The following is a 21638-nucleotide window of genomic DNA, read 5'->3' as shown; positions in this document are numbered from 1 at the left end:
GGATTTGGGGACTAATTCAGATCTGATCGCAGCAGCAAATTTGTTAGCAACTAGGCAAAACCATGTGCACTGTAGGGGGGCAGATATAATATGTGCAGAGAGTTAGATTTGGGTGTGGTGTGTCCAAACTGAAATCTTAATTGCAGTGTCAAAATATAGCAGGCAGTATTTACTCTGCACAGAAACAAAATAACCCACCCAAATCTAACTCTCTCTGCACATGTTATATCTGCCACCCCCCCCGCCCCCCCTCCCCCGGGAGATATGAAGTAGGCCCTTGGTACTGACCGGTACACCCCTTCTTCAATTCCACAGGGAACACTAGACGCCTACCCTGCGCTATTCCTTCCTACCATGGTTACTGTCATTATGTGTTTAACTGTTTTCAGTTCTTCCTTTGACATCCGTATGTTTCAAACCTGTTGTGTGTTGTGTTGGTTGTATGTACTTGTTTCACTCCTCCTCTGAAGTTTATTCTTCCAGCTCTCCTCTGGTACGGTTTACTAAGACTGGCTTGTAGAAGGGGTATAGAGGGGGAGGAGCTATTCACACTTCTAAAGTGCCTGCTCCCGGTTAGCACACACTCTATACCCCATTGTAAAGAGCACTCCAGTGTCCCCTGTGGTATCGGAGAAAGGGATTTACGGTAAGTACCAAATCCTGTTATTTTATTCTGATCACATTACAGATGATTTTACTGAACAGTGCAACACATTGAACTTTATTACTGACAGTAGCATGTATACATTGATGTTTGGTTTCAATTTCTGATTTCTATTTTAAACTCAGCATAAAAACAACACTTTACAAGTTTAAATTATTGCAATTTAAACAGTTATAGGATTAAAACCACAACAGCAACTGCAATATTGGAACTATGCAATGTGCAATCATTTATCATAATTGATGTAGAGCAAACTTTATATGAAGATATTAATTGTACAGACTCCGTAAAATCCTAATTGCACAATTTTAGTAATTAGCATATAAAACCATTTAGGAGAGACTTCCGGTTCCGCCTCCGGCATGTGAGGACGCGCTTCGGAGCGTCTCCGTCCCCAGACGCTCAACACGGCATTTCACAGCTCTAACACAGCCTCTTTACCGGTCCGAACCCCACCCGCATTCCCTGGGATCCTTTCTCCGGCGGATGGAGAAGTATTTCTCTCCCCTGATGCCGGGAAAGAAATACCGCCAGCGGCAGCATAGGCAGAGCAGGCGACTTAAGATGGCGCCGGATGCGGCTGACTCCGGAGATGAAGTCAGTTCTGCACCTTCCTCTGCCTCACCTGTTCAGCGGGATCAAGATACGAAGGCACTGGGCTCCCCCAAACAGGCGGTGCCTTCCCCTGATGCACCGCTAACTTACGGTAATATGGTGGGGGCGATAAGGGAAGCTATGGGCCCGCTTATTAAGGAGCAGACCGCGCACATAACGGGACAGCTCTCTAGTCTCACTAAAAAGGTCAGAGAGACAGAGCAACGAGTGGGCGAACTGTTTGCTGATGTAGCCACACTGCAGGTCACCCAGGCGAAACACACCCGCTCACAACGCCAGATATTAAACAAGCTAGATGACCTCGAAAATAGGTCGCGGAGGCAGATTCTAAGGGTGGTAGGATTACCTGAGACTGTCAAGGGACCTGATTTGCTGCATTTCTTAAAATCTGTGCTGCCGGCTCTGTTGCATGTTGACACGGAATGTGCGTAAATGATAATTGAGAGAGCCCACTGTGTGGGTCCACTGCGCACACACCCTGGCGCTCGGCCGCGGGTAGTTTTATTTCACAGCCTTAATTTTTTTACACAAGGAAGCATTATGGAGAGCCTCCCGTAAACACCGTGACATCAAGTGGGAGGGGAATGCTATATATATTTTTCAGGACTACGCGGAGTTAACTAAAGCCAGGAAGGCATTCTCACCTACTGTATCTGCACCTCCCTGATTTCCAGAGGAAAGAAGTTCGCCTTACTATATCCAGCGCGCTTGCGCATCTTTACGGGAGACACTTATGTTGATTTCTTGAACCCGAACGAGGCCCAGGCCTACTGCGAAGAGGATAATGGCGCTCAGGCGTCTTTACGTAATGACGGTGATGATCCGGAGTGACATTTTACTGAGTTCATTCTCTACAGTTTCTGTTATATGGAGCCCTGGATTGTGATTCTAGCAGGATGGAATATAGGATTCCATACGTCCATGTGCTGGGAAATGACTGCTACGCAGTCCTGATTGAACCTACTCATATGCACATGAGCTCTGGCAATTACTGTTGCTATGGTTTAATTACTTTTGCTAAGATTACTGCCGGACTGAAAATCATACAGATGTGCGTGAAAGCACACTCATATTTGAATGCTTATTTGTTTTCTTATACTTACTCATGGTTTGCACTGCCCCGTGCAGAAGTTAGAATTTTTGATATCTCACGGGATGAATACCCACTCAATATATCTTTTAACGCTGGGATGTCACAGATTGTGGTATCAATTTACAATTAAGATAAGAGTGCTTTACGCACCTTCCCTCCCCCTCCTCCCTCTACCCCCCTCCCCCCCCCCCCACACCCACACCCCTCCATGCACATGAGTACTGGCTATTATTATTGATATGGCTTGACTTCTTTGTTCTTTGGCTAAGATAAATGCTGGACTGCATATCATATAGATATAAGTGGAGGCATACTCATATTTAAATGCTTATTTGTTTTTCTCATACTTGTTCATGGTTTATACTGTTCCGTGCAGCAGTTGAAATTTTTGAAACGCCACATGATAGATACCCACTAGATATGTCTTTTAACGCTGTGACACCACAGATTGTTGTAACAATTTACAATCAAGAAAAGAATGCTCTCCTTCATCTCCCCCCCCCCCCTCCCCCTCCTTTTCCCGATTCGGACACGGAAATATTATATGATGATAGCATTTATTTCAGATGTTGGGCGTAGCTGGCATTTTGCAGTTTTTACACCCTGGAAGTCTACGCATGGGTTGGTTTTTGCCATATGGCAAATACTATGTGTTTTATAGCTTACTTTCTCTTTTCTCTCTCTTTTTTTCTCTCTCCCTTGTTCTTTCCTTCATGTTCTTTCCCTCCTCCCCCCCCTGAAATATTTTGTTGCATTGCATGTGCATTGTGGGACTCTGAATATATATGCATCTGGGTACATGGCCATTTACTTCCACTTTGTTTTGATGCTATGGCTTTATTGAGAGTGGCCACGTGGAATATCGGTGGAATTAACTCCCCGTCCAAAGGACGGAAAATTCTTATATACGCCAATAAACAAAATGTGGACATTTTAATTTTGCAAGAAACTCATTTGACATTGTCAGAGTCAGAAAAACTTAACATGTTACAATGGAAAGTGATATCGGTGGCCCCATTTACCTCTAAAGCCAGGGGTGTAGTTATACTCGCTAAAGTTCATGTTTCTATAAACGTGCTTAACATTGAAGTAGACTCTGAGGGACGTTTTTTGATTTCTGAAGTCATGCTTGCTGAAACTAAACTGATATTATGTACCGTCTACGCACCAAATGTATATGTAAAATCTTTCTTTCAGACTCTGATAGCTAAATTACTTACCTATGGTGAGACTATGATGTTGATAGGTGGCGACTTTAACTTAGTGACTTCCACCACCTTAGATAAACAAGTCCAGAGGGGAACCTCTCATAGGCTCCCGAGAATGGGGATCCTTCATTTTAGCAGGTGCCTTCAAGTTCTTGACCTTTGGAGATTGTATAACCCTACTGAAAAAGCTTATTCCTGTTTGTCAGCGGCTACAGCAGGGGTGGGGAACCTCCGGCCCGCGGGCCGTATACGGCCCGCGAAGCCGTTTGGTCCGGCCCACCAGGTTGTGTCAGTGAGACACGCTGCCGCTCAGTCGGGCGGCAGCGTGTCTCAGCTGTCAGAGCAGGGAGACGGAGGAGAGCGCGGCTGTAGAATGGGACCAGCGGCGTGTAGTACTTCAAACCAGCCGCCGGTCCGTGAGCCAATCAGAGCTCGCGGACCGGCAGCCAATCAGGAGCCGCGGCTGCCGGTCCGCGAGCTCTGATTGGCTCTCGAACCGGCGGCTGATTTGAAGTACTACACGCCGCCGCTTTCACCCGACAGCCTCGCTCTCCTCCGTCGCGTCCACGGTAAGCAGCACGGAGGGGAGAGGGGAGGGCATTTGTATACCTGGCACTGTGGGGGCTGTATACCTGGCACTGTGGGGGGTATTTGTATACCTGGCACTGTGGGGGCTGTATACCTGGCACTGTGGGGGGTATTTGTATACCTGGCACTGTGGGGGAATCTGTATACCTGGCACTGTGGGGGCTGTATACCTGGCACTGTGGGGGGTATTTGTATACCTGGCACTGTGGCACTGTGGGGGCTGTATACCTGGCACTGTGGGGGGTATTTGTATACCTGGCACTGTGGGGGAATCTGTATACCTGGCACTGTGGGGGGCTGTATACCTGGCACTGTGGGGGGTATTTGTATACCTGGCACTGTGGGGGGCATTTGTATACCTGGCACTGTGGGGGCATCTGTATACCTGGCACTGTGGGGGAATCTGTATACCTGGCACTGTGGGGGGGTATTTGTATACCTGGCACTGTGGGGGGCATTTGTATACCTGGCACTGTGAGGGGCATTTGTATACCTGGCACTGTGGGGGGTATTTGTATACCTGGCACTGTGAGGGGCATTTGTATATCTGGCACTGTGGGGGCATCTGTATACCTGGCACTGTGGGGGCATCTATATACCTGGCACTGTGGGGGCATCTGTATACCTGGCACTGTGGGGGGTATTTGTATACCTGGCACTGTGGGGGGCATTTGTATACCTGGCACTGTGAGGGGCATTTGTATACCTGGCACTGTGAGGGGCATTTGTATACCTGGCACTGTGGGGGGCATTTGTATACCTGGCACTGTGAGGGGCATTTGTATACCTGGCACTGTGAGGGGCATTTGTATACCTGGCACTGTGGGGGCATCTGTATACCTGGCACTGTGGGGGCATCTGTATACCTGGCACTGTGAGGGGCATCTGTATACCTGGCACTGTGAGGGGCAATTGTATACCTGGCACTGTGGGGGCAATTGTGGATCTGGCACCGCACTATTGGGGGCATATGTGTATCACGTCCCATTTTAACTGGCCACACCCATTTTGGCGCGTGCGCGCCTCCGGCGCGCACACACAGTAACTCTAAGGGGCAGACCTACTGGGGGGCAGGGTCATTTTTTAAGTTGAAAATTTTTGTATGGCCCCCGAAGGATTTTATAAATATCCAAATGGCCCTCGGTAGAAAAAAGGTTCCCCACCCCTGGGCTACAGGATATATGTCCTGTAGCCGCTGACATTACATTTTTTGTTCCCACACTATACTGAGTAGAATTAGTGAAGTCAACATGGAAGCAATTTGTCTGTCTGATCACGCCTTGGTGTGGTGTGATTTTAAACTGGGTATAGAAAGAAGCCCTGGTAGGCGATTTCCGACTGCTATCTCCGCTTCTTTGAGTTTTAGACAAAAACTGGAATCGTTATGGGAGGAGTTTAGCTTAAATAATTCTGTATGTTTAGTGGAGGATCCGCTACTTTTTTGGCAATCAGCGAAGGCTGTGCTTAGAGGAGAATTGATCTCACACATGTCTTCTATCCGTAGGTCTCTTAGGAGGGACCATGTGCAGGCCCAGACAGTGCTAACTGAATCATTTCAGATGTACCAGTCTGCCCCTACACATGCTAATAACATGTTATACTTGGAAGCAAAGACGCATTATGAGGGGTTGCTGAATAAGATGGAATCAACATTTTCTTTAAAAAAAGATCAAAGGTTCTATAGATATGGGATTAAGAGCGGTAAGTTGCTCTCAAATATTTTGAAAGGCCAGAAAGCTCCAATGGTGGTCCGACCTTTGCGACAAGGGGATGATACTTTAACTAATTCAAATGCTCAGATTGCTTCGGTGATGTCTGCTTATTATACTTCTTTATACTCTGCCCCTACACCTTCCCCACAAGTAGAGGTAGATAGGTTCTGGGAAAACTTGCCGATCCCCCAAGTACCGACTGATCTCTCAGACTTGCTGACTAAACCTGTCACGGACGAGGAGGTGTCCAGGGCTATAAAAAATTTGAAGACTGGCAAGGCCCCAGGTCCGGATGGATACCCCCTGGAATTTTTTAAGATTCTTTCCTCTAAATTGATACCGTTGTTAACTAGGTGTTTTTATGAGATCATGCAGCTGGAACCTCTCTCGATATACTTCAATTCGGCCATAATGAATGTAATTCCCAAACCCGGTAGGGATTTATCGAATCCTGGCTCGTACCGCCCTATTTCATTGTTGAACACTGACTTAAAGTTGTTTACCAAGATATTGGCGGACCGTTTAAAACATGTTTTGCCACATGTCATACACAAAGACCAAACTGGTTTTATTATTGGCAGAAGCTCCACCCTTAATATACGCAGGGTACTAGCGGTGATAGAGCGATCTCAAAGCCCTGGGTGGGACTCCCCGGAAGCGATCTTGGCGTTAGATGCCGAGAAAGCTTTCGATATGGTACATTGGGAGCATCTTTTCTCGTCTTTAACTCAGTTTGGGTTTCCGGATGGGTTTATTAAAGTGTTGAGGTCCTTGTATACTAGACCAGAGACTCGGGTGCTGTGCAATGGTTATCTATCTGATTCATTTATGATTCAAAAGGGAACGAGGCAGGGATGCCCGCTCTCCCCACTGTTGTTTGCAGTGGCGTTGGAACCATTGGCTATAGCCCTGTGGCAGTCGCCTTTATATCAGGGTATCATGATTGGATCTACAGATCTTCGTCTAGCATTATTCGCGGAAGACATGATACTATTTATGTCTAACCCACGTTACTCCTTACCGATAATAATGGATGCTATTGCACAGTTCGGGACTATTTCCGGCTATAGAATTAATACCAATAATTCTGAAATCATGTTACTGGGCCCCACTGATAAATCCTCGACGGTGACAGGTGACATCAAAGTAGTCAAGTCACACTTTAAATATTTAGGGGTGCACATTCCGAAACAGTTGTCTAAACTTTACTCTTTGAATTTTAAGCCTTTGATCACCTCGGTGCTTAAGTTACTGGACTTTTGGCAATATCTGACTTTATCCCTGATGGGTAGAACAGCCGTACTTAAGTCAGTTATCTTCCCTAAAATTATGTATACTATACAAATGTTGCCCATTCGATTGTCTGACTCAGACATAAAGAAATTATATGACCGTTTTAGTACTTTTCTCTGGAGATCCAAACGTCCCAGGATTGCTCGGGTTAAATTGCAGCTGTCCAGAACACAGGGGGGTCTGGGTCTTCCAGACTTAAGTAAATTCTCTCAATCCGTATTTTTTCGTTACATATGAGACTGGCTGTTGGAAAGGGAGCTATTCTCAGTTTATGCACTAGACTGTTCATTCTGCTCCCCATACTCACCGGGGGCATTACTGCACACACCGAAGTAGTCTTTGCCGCACTACATTCGTAATAACATCTTTTTTAGGGATACTTACTACACGTGGTGGGCAATCAATAGAACTTTAGGCAGAGATCCTTGTGTCTCTCGTGCATTACCTTTATGGGGTAACCCCCAATTCATACCAGGGTTGGAATCTACGGCTATTGTTCGGCTGGGGGCTAAAGGGTTAAGGCTTACGACTGATGTTTTTGACCCCGGGGGCCGGTTGATGACCTATTTAACCTTTAAAGATACTTATGGATTATCTTACCAGTATTTATTACCATATCTTCAAGTCAAACACTATGCTATGTCTGTATATGGGTCTAATCTTCCCCCGGTGTCTTTAGATCCACTGTTGACACTTTTGAACTTAATCAAAACCATTCCTTACAGGACAAGGTACCTGTATGATGACCTTATTAAGGTCTCTACTCCCCGCATTTGGTCTAAGATATGTGCCCCCAGGCAAATAGACTTGGATATGAACATAGTAGGTGAACAAATGTTTAAGAACACTGTTTTTGTGATGAAATCTCTTTACTCCGTCTCATTTCAAGAAACACATATCAAAATAATGTATAGAACCTACATATCACAGGCACAGAGAAAGCACTACGTGCCGAGTGAAACGGGTCAATGTTTGAAGTGTAGGGCTACTTCAGCAACACTCCTACATAATTTATGGTCATTAAGAAATTCTGGAATAAGATAGTACAATATATCGCCAGAACATTTTCTTGTAACGCTACTCTGGACCTGAGAGCTCTGCTCTTTGCTGATTTCCTGGACTGGAGTTTTGGGACAACTAAATTTGATTTGCGCCCGTTCTTGATCTTTCTGGTGACAACAGCTCAAAAATTGATCATGCTACTAAGGATCTCGAAGTCTGTACCCAGACTTGAGACAGTACATAATATGCTTTTAAAAGCTCTATATTTTGACAGATTTTCTACTATGGCTGATATTGAGACGGGAGTGGTGAGATTTTATCAAAAATGGGGGCCGTATATAGTGTCTTTGCCTGATATTACTAGACACAAGATTTTTCAGATTTGTGAAAATACTGACTGGTATCACTACCGGCAACTTTCTGAAGCAGGTATCTAGACGGACCGATATCAGACTGTCAAACAGCCTTACTTATTGTTAAGATTCATATATATGGATAAGTAAGGTAGTCAATTCCTTAGAGATAACTCACCATATATATAGGAATGTTTAATTTTAATTGAATTCATGAGGTTTCTCACACTTCGGAAGTTGTGACACTCTAGTAATCTCTATGCGCATGCAGACATTTTTCATATTATTAACACGGGCAGTGGGGAAGAACACCCCCCCCCCCTCTTCCCTTCCCTTTTTTCCCTTTGTAATTGTCGTCTCTTCTTCTCTTTCTTTCCTATTTTCTTTGTTTATGGGACTTTCTTCTTATTTCAGTAATATGTTTAGTATGTGGGATGGGAGACGGTAGGGGCAGGGCAATATGTGTACCATTGTTCAGACTTTTATGCGATGTATCTGTTGTTGGATGCCCTGATGTGCCTGTCTCTTACATGTCCAAATTATTATGTTTGTCTCTTGTACAAATATTGAAAAACCAATAAATATATAAAAAATAAAAAATAAAAAAAAACATTTAGGAGAAAATCAGTAATTAAACTTTGTCACTTTCTGTGTTTAGTACTTTATACTGTGATGCCTTAGACATCTGAAGTGGCAAACTTCATGCCAGCCTGAAAGGAGGGACTATATAATGTTTATTTTATTTTATTTTTTATGTGTTTCTATTTAGATATTTGGTTATTGGATAATTGTGTTAATGGTAAATTTGCTTACTGTTTTAAATCAATGGAAAGGGCTGTATACTATAAAAAGTGTATGTTTGTGGCTTGTATAGTATGTGCACTATAGTTTTGTCTTATCTGCACCTTCATCTACTATTTGTTGACCACCTGTAGCGGTGTCTGGTACTGTACAAGAGTATATACAGGGTCCAGCTGCCTCTAATTCCCACCTGTGTGATCAATACTTGTGGTTTTTTTTTATTATTTATTAACAAGACCAACATTTCTGCACAGAAACACAGAATAGAGGAGTCAAATTTCTCACCTGAGAATTGTGGGAAGAGATGTGAACTGGCACTTTTTCACTTTCTGCTTCCATTAGTTTAGGTTTATGAAGACTGATTAAATACTGTAGTTTATTTGGGATCCGGTCTGAAGGTCGACACTGTCTAGGTCGACAATGTTTAGGTCGACCACTATAGGTCGACAGTCACTAGGTCGACATGGATGGAAGGTAGACAGGGTTTCTAGGTCGACATGAGTTTTTCAATTTTTTTTTCTTTTTTTGAATTTTTTCTTACTTAACGATCCACGTGGACTACGATTGGAACTGTAATCTGTGCCGAGCGAAGCGGTAGCGGAGCGAAGGCACCATGCCCGAAGCATGGCGAGCGAAGCGGTGCACTAATTGGGGATCCCGGTCACTCTACGAAGAAAACTACACCCAAAAAAAAATTAAACCTCATGTCGACCTTTAGACCTGTCGACCTAGCACATGTCGACCTAGAAACCCTGTCGACCTTCCATCCATGTCGACCTAGTGACTGTTGACCTATATTAGTCGACCTAAACATTGTCGACCTAGATACTGTCGATTTGATGAACCACACCCGTTTATTTAGCATGTGTGTGTATACATAGTTCAGGAATAAATTGTAGAAAATCAGTTTACGTTAGCAAAAAGAGCTATAAAAAGCCCTTTTCAGCCAAAAGGTAATGCATTAAAAACTAATAACTGTTCTGCAGCAATATAAAAGAGGTTTACCTGTGCCATAAAGCAAGCCAGTTGAAGACTGTACAAAGGTCTTTTGGGCCAATTAATTACATTTTTAAATTACTGTTTCATCATGTAGGGCATGGGTGGGGAAACTTTGGTCCTCCAACTGTTGTTGAACTACACATACCAATATGCCCTGCTACAGGTTTGCTATTTGGCCATGCTAAAACTGTTGCAGAGCATGCTGGGATGTGTAATTCAACAACATCTGGAGGGCCGCAAGTTCCCCACCTCTGATGTAGGGTGTCAGAATCTGTGAGTTTTCTTTTCTCAGAGCAGGACCCATGGTTTGTAAATAGCTGGAGGCAGGGGCATAACCAGAACTTGTGGGCCTCATAGCAACATATTGCTTCTTCAGAGACACCTCTCCACAGCAGTTATTAATTTTATACTACTGTATATACAAGGGCATAGATACTGTACAATAGGTGCAGGAGGAGCGGCTTCTACGGGGCCCACGTAGCCTCAGCAACCTGCCCCTCCTGCACCTAGTTGCTGAGCCCCTTTGGTTGCTTTTATTTCTTGGCATTGTGCTGCAGCCACATCTGCTCTCCCGGCCGGCTTCACCTCTCCTGAGTCTTAACTGATGCTGGTAGGAGGAATGGCTGAGCCTTCAGGGACATCCCCAGAAAGTTGCAACACCTCCTCCCAGCATCAGTGAGGAGAAACGAGACTGAGCCATGATGGTGAGTGCCTGGCTGCAAGTAGCAAGATCTTTGGGTAGTCCACGGACGGGGGAGTTCGGTGTCTATGAGTAGCAGTTCAAGCGTTGTTTTGTTCAGGTGTTTACAGCAGACTGTGCTGACATTACTGTTATGTTGTACTGTCATATTGACGGCCTGGTATTATAATGAACAAAACATTGGATTCATCTTCTGACTTAATAGTGCCGTGAGTAGTGCCTCAGTGCTTTATATATTTCTGACTGCTCTCAATGGGAGAGCACTGGACCTAAGAAATTATTTAAACATGGTGTGCCGACCGGTACATTATACGCGACTAAAGCTGGCGTTTGCCCATAGGAATGAATGGTTACGTGCGTGCCCAAATGAATTTGTAGACATACTAGCTGCGCATCCGTGCTGCGATGCATACGCTTTGCAGCATAGATGAGCATGACTACATCTGTACTATGTATATAGTGTTCCCACTAGACTTCGGGCAGGGCTGGGAGCTGCGGTTCCAGGCACTGTATCCATACATGCACTTTCATAAAAGGGGGCATGAGCGGCCGGGGAGAGGGGCTCACCCTGTTTTTGTCACTCTTTGGGGCATGCCCAGCACTTACGGATATGCTGGACTACCCCCCAAGCCTTACCCTCACTTTGAATAGATGCCATGCAGTGGAGAAATTGCCGGGGGCGGGGGTCACCAGTAGACGAGGACAACCAGGTAGCCAGCAGGGTCACAGAAGGAAGAAGAAAAAGAAGGGGGAGTCAGGACATCTCTGAATTACCAAACCCCAATACATTTGCTCGATGGGACGAAGATTCTGTAGATGGCAGTGAAGAAATGATGGAGCTGGATGAGACTGTTCCCTCTAGCAACCGGAGGAATGGTCCTTCCGGCACAGATGGGAATAGAAGAAAGTGAGGTACCTAGTCAGATTGTGGTGGTAGGGGATTCTATTATTAGGAGGACAGACAGGGCAATCTGCTATCGGGACCATGATCGCCGTACAGTCTATTGTCTCCCGGGGGCTGGGGTACGTCACATTGCGCACCAGGTAGAAAGATTGTTGGGAGGGGCTGGGAACGACCCAGCGGTCTTGGTGCACGTTGGCACCAACGACATAGTTAATGGTAGGTGGGATGTCCTTAAGAGAAATTATAGGGACTTAGTCCAGAAACTAAAGGCAAGGACATCTAGGGTAATATTCTCCGAAATATTACCTGTGCCACGCGCTAGTCCAGGGAGGCAAATGTGTGATTAAGGAGGTAAATGTGTGGCTTAGAGACTGGTGTAGGAAAGAGGGGTTTGTTTTCCTGGAACACTGGGTGGACTACTCATTCAGGCACCATCTATTTTGTCGGGATGGATTGCACCTGAATGAGGAGGGGGCAGCAGTGTTGGGGGGAAGGATGGTTAGAAGGTTGGAGGAGATTTTAAATTAGGTGCCTGCGGGGAAGGTTTAGCTAGAAACTATGGGTTAAGCAATGATAATAATAAGGATGGAGGTAGTGAGCTGAGTGGGGGTGGAGAAGGGGGAGGGATAGAGCAGCCGGCAAGGGTATTACCAAGGGTATTGCCAAAATACAAATTAACAATGAATATGGATCACCAATAATGCATATAGAAAATTAAGTTCCTAGCAGTAGAGGGAATACTTATCTTAATTGTATGTATGTAAACACTAGAAGCCTTACAGGGAAAAAGGGGGAACTAGAAGTCCTTGCAGCAAACAAACAGTATAATATTACAGGTATTTCTGAAACTTAGTGGGGTGAAACTCATGATTGGACAGTTAATCTGGAGGGGTATACGCTGTTCAGGAGAGACAGATAAAATAAAAGGGGTGGATGGGTATGACTTTATGTAAAGCCTTTTTTAAAACCTGATATAAATGAAGACATTCACGATGGGACTGTAAATACTGTGGAGACTTTATTGGTAGAAATTGCATGCGGGGGAAATGGAACTAAAACGATACTTATAGGGATATGCTACAAGCCGCCTGATATTAATTTGTCTGATGAGGAATTGTTACTGAAGCAAATCGAAAAAGCGGCAAGATTAGGAGACGTAATAGTGTTGGGGGATTTTAACTGTCCAGAGATAAATTGGACAAATGATTCATGTGATACTGCTAGGGGTAATATTTTTTTAAACACACTTAATGATCACGACTTACTTCAACTATAAAGAAACCAACTAGTTACAATGCAATCTTAGACCTGGTATTAGCAAACAATGGGGATTTGATATCAAATTTTATGGTAGGGGAGCCCATGGGAAACAGCGAGCACAATATGGTCACATTCAGTATCAGTTTTCACAAGCAGCCCTATATAGGCTCAACTAAGACTCTAAACTTTAGCAAAGCCAACTTTGACATGATGAGGGAAGCTTTAAGGGGCACTGACTGGGAAATTTTGTTTAAAGGCAAGAACACTACAGAGAAATGGGATGTATTAAAAACGTTGCTTGCTAGTTATACTCGTAAGTTAATTCCCATGGGCAGCAAATGAAGGAGTAATAATTCCAACCAAATGTGGCTTAACAAAAAGATTAAGGAACTAATGGCTAAAAAGAGGCGAGCATTCAAAAAGTATAAATCGGACGGGAAGGCAGAGCCATTCCAGTACTAAAAGGATTGTAACAAAATATGCAAAAAATAAACCAGAGCGTCTAAAATAGAAACAAAAACGTTGATAGCAAAGGAAAGTAAATCAAGCCCCACAAAGTTTTTTAAATACATCAACAGCAAAAGATTAAAGAAAGAGAATATAGGCCCTTTAAAAGGCAATCTGGGCATCCTAATCAAAGACGACAATGACATAGCAGAAAAATTAAACAAGTTTTTCTCATCTGTATTCACAAGAGAGGACCAGATGGCGGGATTGACGCATAACCTCAGCAGTGATAATGTCCCACTGCTTATTTAAGTGAGGAAGTAGCAGACAGGGGGGGGGGGGGTGATCCCCCGTTCCCCCTTCCTGGTATCCCCCCAGCACAGTAAAAATTACCTGTAACAATACCTGAACCTATCTGGTAATAGAATTTCAGAGAAATTGGTCACATGCATTTGCAAAGACATGTTTAGCTGCTGGCCGCGTCAAGACTACTCCGATATCAGCAGTCCTAACCTACGTAATGGCAGTGCCCACTTAGGGCCATGTGATCTGTCTACAGTAAGGCCTCATGATAAAGCCTCATATAAAAATGCATCCAGACAGAGGGCTAGCTTACCTGGGAGCCATCCCCAGGATCTCCCATTAGCACTACAAGGAACAGCATGCCTTCCAAATGCTGCTCCCATTCAATGCCTTTCTCACACATGCAGACAAACAGTGGTAGCTGCAGAACCATTCCTGGAGATAATTATATCTCAGGCGCTAGAAAGGGAGAGAGGTCACAAACAGACAGAGAGAGGAGGGGGGGTGCTTCCCTTACAACCCCCCCGGTATCCCATCAGCACACTAAAAATGACCTGTAACAATACCTGATCCTATCTGGTAATAGAATTTCTGAGAAATTGGTCACATGCATTTGCAAAGACATGTTTTGCTGCTGGCCGCGTCAAGGCTTCTCCGCTATCAGCAGTCCTAACACTACATAATGGCAGTGGCGGTTAATTATAGACCAGTAAGTCTTACATCTATAGTGGGGAAAGTACTGGAAGGTATTTTAAGGGATAGAATACAGGAGTTCCTTGAAACCAATACGGTTATTAATAGGAACTAACATGGATTTGTGGAGGATAGATCATGTCAAATTAACTTAATAGGCTTTTATGAAACAGTGCGAACTTAGATCAGGGTAAAGTGGAGGATGTAATCTTTTTAGACTTTGCTAAAGCATTCGATACAGTACCTCACATGAGACTTATCTACAAATTAAAAGCACTTGGGCTAGGAAGCACAATCTGCACTTGTGTTAGTAATTGGTTGGATAAAAGGGAGCAGCGAGTGGTGGTAAATTGAACGTTTTCAAATTGAACTAAGTACTAAGTGGTGTGCCACAAGGATCTGTACTTGGACCACTATTGTTCAACATTTTCGTAAATGATCTAGAAGTAGGTTTAGCGAGCACAGTGTCAATTTTTACAGACGATACCAAGCCACCTTCAGGTGAAACGGCCGTCTGTGACAAGTGGTGCTGAACAGTGCACGGTTCAGCCCACTCACCTCCTGGTATCGTATATTTGACAAAAAAATGTTTTGTCATTAATTGTTTAATATTTTTTGTTTAATCTGCTACCCACTATTTACAGTGTTAAGGTTTTGTCATTAATTGTTTAATATTTTTTGTTTAATCTGCTACCCACTATTTACAGTGTTAAGACATTCAACGCTTTTTGATGTCTCTTTTCTCTCTCACTCCTATACCCTAATTAGTGAGATATAATTCATACTATTACGTGGGCTTTGAGATATCCCCAACAGCTGGCATCGGCCTTCTTCTGTAGTACTCTAGGGGCATCGCCATAGCGGAAATATTAATCCCTTTGCCCACTACTATTAGGATTAAGAATATGTAATTGAATTATGCACTATCATAACAAAAACCTTAAGATATCTGTGTAATTTCACACCATTACTCAATAGGCCCAGATAACCCGCCTCTCTCATCCACTGTCCGCTATATTAAATTATATGACAGCGAACAGCAGAAGACGGGCTCTGAACCTATACGTTTCCTATATCTTACTTTTTCAGTACTCTCTCATCCTGACGCCAGTCATATAACTCCCCTGCAATGCTAAAAGTAACAGGGAAACTGTGCGCAATAATGGACAGCAGAAGTACTCTATCTGGTATATGCCAATAACCATACACTCTCTCATTCACAATCTATGTGATATTACTGCCACATCTCACTGGCTACGCCCAATCTCGCCTGATCTTGGAAGCTAAGCAGTGAATAGCCTGATTAGTACCTGGTTGGGAGACTTTCAGGGAATATTAGGTGCAGTAATAAATACCTCTGTATTCATGTGAAAAGCAGAGGTGTTGGAGCAACCTTTGACTGTTACCATTTTCATATCTATATTCCCTTCTTCTAATTGAATCTTTCTTTCTGATCATATACTCATCTAGAGCTCTTTTGCATACTTCATTTATTGATCAGAAAATTTAGAAATAGCAGATTAATCGTTACCAGGACATACCATTACAATAGGTATTGGAAGAATTTTCTGTTATACTGAAATTAAATTCTTAATATTTTCATCTCAGGTGTCACTGTCACCTTAAATAGTAATATTACTTGGAGAACTGCCACTCCAAAATTATTACTTCGCAAGTGAAGAATCATTGACTTTCTCCTTAAATATTATATATTATATGTGTGTTTAATTGTGTACCAGAATTTTATCATACTATAATTAAAAGTTAAGTTTTAGTTTTTCAAGCGTGCCCCAACACAGAGTCTCTCTTTCTCCTTTGTAACTGTGATACGATACCAAACTGTGTAAGGTTATTAATTCGGAGGGGGATGCTGAGTCTCTTCAGAACAACTTATTTAAACTGGATACATGGGCAGCAAAATGGAGTATGAAGTTCAGTATAGACAGATGTAAGGTGATGCACTTTGGTAGCAAGAACAAAAATACTTCCTACATACTAAATGGGGAAAAACGAGGGGATTCTGTACTGGAAAAAGATTTAGGTGTTCACATAGATAACAAACTTAGCAGCAGTACCCAAAGTAGGAATGCAGTAAAAAAGGGAAACAATGTATTAGCATGCATAAAGCAGGGAATTGATGCAAGGGATGATAGTGTTATACTCCCATTATATAAATCACTAGTAAGGCCACATCTTGAATACTGTGCACAACTGTGGGCACCATACTACAAAAAGGATATCTTGGAACTAGAAAAGGTTCAGAGATGGGCGACCAAATTGATTAAGGGGATGGAGACGCTAGAATATGAGGAAAGGCTTTCTAGGCTAGGCATGTTTACACTGGAAAAAAGGAGATTAAGTGGTGGGGACATGATTAACATTTACAAATATATAAGGGGTCAAAACACAGCTAGAGTGGGATTTGTTTTTGGTAAGATCATCACAAAGGACATGGGGACACCCGCTTAGGTTAGAGAGGAGATTTTGCACACACAGACGGAAAGGTTTCTTAACAGTAAGGACAATAGGCCTAATTCATACCTGATCGCTGCTGTGCATTTTCGCAGCCGATCAGGTCTGAGCTGCACATGTGCCGGCGCCGCAGTGCACTGGTACATGCCAGACAGCCGACGGCTGTCTCAGCCCTGCAATCGCAAGCGGAAGGAGGCGGGCCGGTGGCATTTGGCCGCCATTTAGAGGGCGCGGTATGGGCAACGCAGGCGTGCCTGGACCGTTGGGAGGGTGGGCCATGGCGGCTGCATGACATCACACACAGCCCCTACGACCCTCACAGCAACGAGTAGCTCCTGCCAGCGCGCAGGAGTTGCGCTGGCAGGGAGCTATTCCTAAAGTTCAAAAGCTTCGCCGCTGTGCTATGGTTTTGTACTTTTGTGGGGGGTCGGGTCTGACATGCAGGGCAGACTAGCCCAGTGCTGGTCGTCTCCCCGCATGTCTGTGTGACTGATCGTAGATGTGCTAAATTTAGCACATCTACGATCAGGTCTGAATTAGGCCCACTATGTATTTGGATTTCCCATCCTGAGAGAGTATTAATGGCGGACTCGGTCATTACTTTTATGAATGGGCTAGATAAATTCCTAATAGATATACAGGGTTATGATGGGTAAATCCATGCACTATAGTAATAAATAAAATAAAAAGAGGAATTGACATAACGGCTAAACATTCACCACAGTTTAAATTAGTCTTAAAAATATTACAGTGTAGGAGATCACTAACAGGTTGAACGCGATGGACAAATTGTCTTTTTTCAACCTCAGAAACGAACTATGTTACTATGTTACTCCTGGTTGTCCCGGCACTGTATCAGTGGAATTGTCCGACTTGTTGTGGCCTCTGAAAGGTGGTCAGCAGCCTAGTGTGTGAACCTGGCAGATCCTGGAATTGGAGATTGTCCGGTGGAGTATGTTTATTGAGCCATGTGGTAGCCAGCCCACACTGTTTTAAACTGGGTACAGGCAGAAATATATTAATCCAGCTGTATATTTGGTACCCAAATATATAGAACTGTGAAGACAATGAAGAAAAAAATCAAATGAAAAATCAAATGCTGCAGGATATGTCCGGTGTTCGGGGGCAGCGTCCCGCTCCCCTACAGTGTTAATATACAGCGTTTTAAGTTGCGGCCATTGTAAGTTTTTAACATGGTGTACCGGAGTGTCCTCTTCAGGCCAGAGAACAGGAGATGGGCTATGAGGGCTGACAGACTCAGCTACGTGGTCAGCTCCCATGGTATATCCTAACTACAGGACAGGGCCATAGGCTGGAGCAATGCGTCGTGCCTGTCGTTGCCTGGCGAGGGGATCCACCAGCTTGGGCTCGTGTGAACCTTTTGTCGGGACCCCCTCCACTGCAGAGACTAACCTGGTTTCCTTCCGCCACTTTGCTCTCGTCCTCCTCGCCGCCCCTTTGTGCTGTGTTTTACCTGCTTTCTCTTACGTCCTAGAGGATGCTGGGGTCCACATTAGTACCATGGGGTATAGATGGGTCCCTTGGGAGCCATGTGCACTTTAAGAGTTCAATAGTGTGGGATGGCTCCTCCCTCTATGCCCTTCCTACCAGACTCAGTTTAGAAAATGTTTCCGGTGGAGCCGGTCACACCTAGGGGAGCTCCCAGGAGTTTTTCTAGTTTTATTGTTTTTTTTAAGAGTGTTAGGTACAGGCAGGCTGCTGGCAACAGCCTCCCTGCTTCGTGGGACTTAGGGGGGGAGTAGGAACCAACTCTAGAAGTTAATGGTTCTCTATCTCCGCTGACAGGACACTGAGCTCCTGAGGGTGCTGATCGCAAGCCCACGAGGCGACCGCTCACTCCCGCAGCACGGCCGTCACCCCCTAACAGAGCCAGAAGAAAGAAGAGTGGTGAGTATGACGCACAAGGGTGGGAGCGCAGCTCTGACCGGCTGCGCTCCGGAGGGCTCAGCGGTACTTGTTGTGCGGCGCTGTGAGGGGCGCCCTGGGCCAGCGCAAATACCCTACACTGGTCACAGATGCTAAGAGGGGCTAATCCCACTGTTAGTAGCCAAATCACCGCGGGCCAGTATAATCAGTGAAAGCAGGAAGACGCGTCATTACAGGGGGAGGGACTTCTCCTCAGAGCGGATCCAGCACTCACCAGCGCCGTTTTCTTCCTGCAGATCACACTGAAGAGATGCTGACAGGGAGCGCTGCCCTCCACATAACTCAAGCATACCTCTACGGTACCAGGGTGTTATAGACAGAGGGGAGAGTGTATTTATCACTGTGTAATCTATTAAGGTTATTCAGTCAGCGCCGGCAGTTTAGTGTATTAACTGCCTACTGGGGCGCTGTGTGGCTGGCTCCTTATACTCTGTGTCTCTCTGAAGGTACTCTGGGGGAAACTGTATCTGCATTTTTGTGTGTGTGTGTGTGTGTGTGTGTGTTTGTATAGCTCACATAACCATGTCTAGGAACTTTGTATCTTGTGCTGCAGAGTGTGTACCTTCTCCTGAAGAGTCTATCCCATGTACTCAGGACTGTAATGTTTTGTCTCAGCCTTCTGAATCCGAACCCCCATGGGTGGATTCTATTAGGGGAATGATATACTAGATTTCCTCTCGGATAGCTCAAAATGAAACTGAAACACAAGTTTTTTTTAAAGTCTGTATACACTGGTATACCCTAAAAAGCGTGCTCTTGTCTAGTCAATGCAAGTTGACACGGATACCGACTCTGATACAGTGGAGGGTGACGGGGATATACAGAGGGGTGATGCATCCTTTGCTAAGGGGGTGCAACTCGTGATTGAGGCTATTAGGGACATTTTACACATTACTGATAAGGTACCTGAGCAAGTAGCTGAGGCTTACTTTACTGGCACTAAGAAATCCTCCCTTACGTTCCCTGAGTCTAAGGAACTAAACGCATTGTTTGAGAAATCCTGGGAAAACCCAGAGAAAAAATTCCAGATCCGAAAAAGGGTTCTCACTGCTTTTCCTTTCCCTGAGGAAGAAGACAGGAAAAAGTGGGAAATCCCGCCGGTAGTAGACACTTCTGTATCTAGGTTGTCAAAAAAGGTGGTCTTACCTGTCCCTGGGTCCACCGCTTTAAAAGAGCCGGCTGACCGTAAGATTGAGACTACGCTCAAATCACTATACACAGCTACTGGCGTAGCTTTAAGACCCACTATTGCCTGTGCGTGGATTTCTAAAGCCATAGTAAAGTGGTCAGGCACATTACAAGAGGAATTGGATTCTATGGATAGAAGTGATATTAAATGTTTTTACGTCACATACAGGATTCTGCGGGTTTCATGGTGGAGGCCATGAAGGACCTTGGTCATCTTAATGCGAGGGCTTCTTCCATGGCTGTCTCGGCATGCAGAGGACTCTGGCTGCGCCAATGGTCTGCGGATGCGGAATTCAAGAAAAGTGTGGAGAACCTGCCCTTCACAGATCAGGCTCTGTTTGGGGAGGCATTAGATGCGTGTATCTCCACGGCAACTGCGGGTAAGTCAACCTTCCTTCCCTCAGCAACACTGTCGACTAGGAAATCTTATCCTACGTCTACTATGCAGTCCTTTCGGATCGCGAAAGTTAAAAAGTCCAAACCCGCTTCCACTTTCTTTAGAGGAGGTCAGGGGAAATCCAGAAAACCTGCTCCGGCAGGTTCCCAGGAACAGAAACCTGGTTCTGCTTCCTCAAAATCCTCGGCATGACGGTGGACCTCCCAGCCTGGAGATCGGGCAGGTGGGAGCAAGACTCTGAAATTTCAGTCATGTCTGGGCATCATCATGCCTAGACCCCTGGGTACAAGATATTGTTACCCAGAGGTACAGACTGGAGTTTCAAGAACTCCCACCTTACAGATTCTTCAAATCAGGCTTACCAGCTTTGCTGACAGAAAGTGCTATCCCGCAGGAAGTCATTAAAAAATTGCTAAGGTCCAATGTCATTCTTCCAGTTCCACCTCACCTAACAAAGAAGGGCTATTACTCAAACCTGTTTGTGGTACCGAAACCGGATGGTTCGGTCAGGCCAATATTGAACCTAAAGTCATTGAACCCTTATTTGAGGGAATTCAAATTCAAGATGGAGTCTCTGAGAGCGGTGATCTCAATTCTGGAGGAGGGGGAATTTCTAGTATCCCTAGATATAAAGGATGCATACCTTCACATTCCGCTCTGGCCGCCTCACCAGGCTTTTCTAAGATTTGCGCTGCTGGACTGTCACTATCAGTTCCAGGCACTGCCGTTTGGCCTCTCCACGGCACCGAGGGTATTCACCAAGGTCATGGCGGAGATGATGCTACTCCTCCGAAAGCAGGAAGTGAACATAATTCCTTATCTGTACGATCTGCTGATAAAAGCGTCTTCCATGGAGAAGCTGTTACAGAGCATTGCTCTCTCAACTTAACTACTCCAGGATCATAGATGGATCCTGAATCTTCCAAAGTCGCATTTGGAGCAGACAAGGAGACTGTCCTTCCTGGGGATGATCCTCGACATGGAAGTACAGAGGGTGTT

At 44.7% G+C, this 21638-nt stretch overlaps 1 protein-coding gene and 1 pseudogene across 5 annotated transcripts in view; both read left to right on the top strand.

Annotated features, from left to right (window-relative positions):
• The window catches only part of SNX29 (sorting nexin 29), a 1242095-nt gene that overhangs the window by 552161 nt on the left and 668296 nt on the right, over nt 1–21638 (top strand). The window lies entirely within an intron of this gene.
• LOC134947326 (5S ribosomal RNA) lies at nt 15868–15986 on the top strand (annotated as a pseudogene).

The sequence above is a fragment of the Pseudophryne corroboree genome, chromosome 7, assembly GCF_028390025.1.
Source record: "Pseudophryne corroboree isolate aPseCor3 chromosome 7, aPseCor3.hap2, whole genome shotgun sequence".
Lineage (NCBI taxonomy): Eukaryota > Metazoa > Chordata > Amphibia > Anura > Myobatrachidae > Pseudophryne > Pseudophryne corroboree.
Note: the sequence above shows the minus strand (reverse complement) of the source record. Positions and strands in the feature narration are given on the sequence as shown.